Below are 4,288 nucleotides of genomic sequence, written 5' to 3' on the forward strand. Positions count from 1 at the left end.
AGTGACCCGAGAAGATTGAGGCGATTCGAGATTGGCCTAGACCAACGACGGTGACGGAGGTACGGAGCTTCCTGGGACTGGCAGGATATTACGTCAGTTTGTGGAAGGCTTTGCGAAGCTTTCCACACCCCTCACACGCTTGACGGGAAGGGGATTCGTTTTGTCTTGAGCGACGACTGTAGAGGAGCTTTAGACGAGTTGAGACTTTGAGGTTGCGTCGGCTCCTATCCTTGCCCTTCCAGGTGATGGGGATGTCTTGGGAACATCCTCGGCCCTCACCCTCAACTGGTGGTAACCTGACTGGAGATCAATCTTCGAGAAGACATAAGATCCCTGCAGCTGATCAAACAAATCATCAATGCGCGGCAAGGGATACTTATTCTTGATGGTCACTTTATTCAGCTCCCGGTAATCTACACATAACCTGAGCGAACCATCCTTCTTCTTAACAAATAACACTGGCGCTCCCCAAGGCGACACACTGGGTCTCACATATCCCTTGTCCATCAAATCCTGAAGCTGCGCCTTTAGCTCTCTCAGCTCAGCCGGCGCCATCCGATAAGGTACCTTTGAGATTGGTGTAGTTCCAGGAACTACATCAATCACAAACTCAATCTCCCTCTCCGGCGGCAATGTCGTCAACTCAAGGGGAAATACATCCGGAAACTCGCGGACTACTGGAATATCCTCGAGTCCCGGTGCCGTCGTAGGTACCTCCACAACTGTCGCTAAGAAAGCAATACACCCGCTACTCAGCATCTGTCGAGCCCTCGCCGAAGAAATCCATGGAGGAATGAGAGATTACCCATGGATCATTGATTTGAACGCCCGAAAATCGAAAACAACACTATAGTACGGGAGCTCCCGTACTATAGATAGTATAGTAGCCGGACTCTAAAAAATTTATATATAAAAATTAATAGATTTTTATATACGGTATAAAAAAAATTGTATACCGAGCATATAAGACATGAACCAAACTTTTTTAAAAAATAAGTATCGCGATCAATCCTATTTTTTTAATAGTATACGATATGAACAAACCTTTTTTAAAAAAAATGTTGTGCACGAAATATAAAAGATACGAACCAAACCTTCTATTTTTTAATTTAATAATATAATTGATAAAAAAATTACATACGAAAATTAATAGATTTTTATATACGGTGTAAAAAAAATTGTACACCGAGCATATAATACATTTTTTTAAAATAATTATTGCATAGATTAATCCTATTTTTTAATAGTATCTTTTTTTTTTAATATTATAAGACGTGAACCAAACCTTTTTTTAAAATAATTATCGTATGGACAAACCTTATTTTTTAATAGTCAATATAACAAAATTAAAATTTTATCTATTAAATACAATCTATAATTAATAAATATTTTTGCTGTATCGTATGAACCAACCCTATTTTTTAATAGTATAATTAATAAAAAAATCCCATACAAAAATTAATAGATTTTTATATACGGTGAAAAAAAAATTGTATACCGAGTATGTAAGATATGAACCAAACTTTTTTTAAAAATAATTATCGCATGGATCAACCCTATTTTTTAATAGCATAATACATAAACCAAAACTTTTTTAAAATTAATTATCTCATGAACCAACACTATTTTTTAATAGTTACTATAACAAAATTAAAAATTTCATCTAATAAATACAATTTATAATTAATAAAAAACTAATATAATTTAATTGTATTTAATATTGTAAAATTTCTAAAATGAATGTGCTTTATATAAAGTTAGCGCGAAATATTGTATCTAATTTGTCGGGATATATTTTCTACTTCGTATATTACTATATATTTTTATATACTCATAAAATTATACATATCTAAATAAATAAATATTGTGCAAATTAATTAAAATATTTTTTTCTCGCAGCATTGCGCGGGCCCTTAGCTAGTATATCATAAATTCAAAACACATGCACCTACTACAATATAGTTAGAAAGCATGCATAATAAGTTCAAAATCTTATAATGAAATAAACGAAGCGGGTAGCGTGCTACTTATCTCTCAAAAAAAAAAAAGAAAAAAAAAGTTCAAAATCTTATAATGAAAAGATGAGTATCAAGGTTTTTTTTCTCTTTGGTTTCAGTTGACGGTCAGATATTTTACCGAGTCGGTGTCAAGATTCGAATATGAAAACTATCTCAGACCCTACCCACCAAAGGGTCAGGTCCAGATCAGGTCCGAGTGGGTATGATTATGAAGTATTCAAATCTATACCGGATGCATACCAAAAATATAATAATAATAGAAGTGGTGTTGGGTAGGTGGAACCAGTTGTATCAGTTGGCTTGATCGACCAGACTACACACTAGATCGACCGTCCGATTGATCTAAGCTGAGTCCAGATTGCTAGATCGGGGATCTGCTCCAACGGTGCTCAATAGTGGCTTGATCTGATTTTTCAAGTTCAAAACTACAACATTCACAAAACAAAAAACCTTCCCTATTCCATTTCTAAGTCATAAAATTTTCCACTTAGGGTGTGTTTGGATCCCTGTTAAATTCCTTCGAAAAAAAATTTTCGGTGGAAAATTTGTTTTTCCTTGTATGGTTGTCTGTAAAAATTTTTTTGGAAAAGTTATTTTACAGATTTCTAGGAAAAATTCAGCTTTTCGTTTTCCGCTTGCCGTCCGCGGAAAACGAAAAGCTACAGGAAAATATCGCGGCGTTTGGCGCGAAGGGGAGCAACGGGATGACGCGGTCCACAAGACCACTTTGGCCTCGTAGACCGCGTCGGAGGGAGGTCCACAGCAGCCCTTGTGTTTCTAATTTTCTAATCACCCATCAAGTTTGATGGGTGGTTAGAATGAGAGAGGGAGAAAATATTGGGGAGAAATTGGGTATTTCAATTTCTCTTCTTATTAAATTTCTCTTTAATATCTCCTCTGTCTCTCTCATTCTAACCACCAATCAAACTTGATGGGTGGTTAAAAAGTTAGGAGTATAAGGGCTGTTGTGCTCCTAATAGCACAGTAGTCCTGCTCTATATATATATATACTAGCTGAGTGTACGTGCAAATACACGTAACAATTATTTTAATTTATTTTAAATCAATATAAATTTGCACATTATATTTATTTAAAAATTTATTAATTTATTAATTCATATGTTATATTTTATTAGAAAATATTTGTAATATTCTATATTTTTTTACATATATTAAATATTTATATATATTTTTTGATTTCTGATGATCTAAAATTTAAATATGTGTTTTAAACAAAAAGCATCAAAATTTAATTCATATTTATTTCAAAATTTAAAATTTAATTTTTATCCACTATAATTAAAATTTTGGATAAGAATGCTATTTTATTAGCAAATTATCATTTGAAATCCACTATCATCACATTTCTCACACACTTTTTCATATGTCCAAATCAAGGCTTATATATAGAGTGAAAAGTAATGAGCAGTGTCTTTTCAAATATGAAAAAAAGCAAATTATCTTTTGAAATCAAATAACTACCTTTATTATGAAAGTATGTGTCCTTTTATTAGCAACTAAAATTTTGAATTAATTAAATAAATATTTCTGCATTCAGACCTTTATTAATTTTGCATGAGAAAGACAAGTTGAGATGACGATGATGGCACAGAGTGGAAACAAAGAAGAAGAAAGAACGGAGGACGGGAAGAGAGGGAGATTAAAATTATAGTGGAAGATAGGGCGGAGGATTTAATTCATTTTTTTAAAAAATTAATTTCAATTGTAAAAAATAGTAAAAGTATATGAAAATCCTACCAACTGTCATGAAATTATTAAAATAAATTAACAATTTGATCCAAAAGTGACGTAAGATTATTGAGAGAAAACTAAAACTAACATAACAAATAATTCTTTAACTCGAAAAGGCACGACAATAAATATTCATAAACGAAATCAACTTTTGAACATTTATTTTCAAAGTAAATGCATTATAATAATGTTATTAAAGTATGAATAATCTTGATATATTGTCACGCCCCGGATTACACTTTCCCCGGGCACGCCGACAAATCCGCCGTATACAAAGGAATTTCCCCTGTATACGAAGCGTTAGCTGTACCTGTAAATCAAACACTACTACGAACAGTAGTAGAGAGCTGCTAGAGAAAACAGAAGCTAAACAAACTGAGTTTCATATACATAGTCCATATCCAAAATACAAAGCTACTCGCACTGGCGAGTTAAGTCCACTATGTACATAAACTCGAAACAAAACATCTACCTGCAGTAGGGTGCCTCTAACTCTGCACGTCGGGTAGGGCTCTAAC

This window comes from Ananas comosus, linkage group 1 (assembly GCF_001540865.1).
Source record: "Ananas comosus cultivar F153 linkage group 1, ASM154086v1, whole genome shotgun sequence".
Classification (NCBI taxonomy): domain Eukaryota; kingdom Viridiplantae; phylum Streptophyta; class Magnoliopsida; order Poales; family Bromeliaceae; genus Ananas; species Ananas comosus.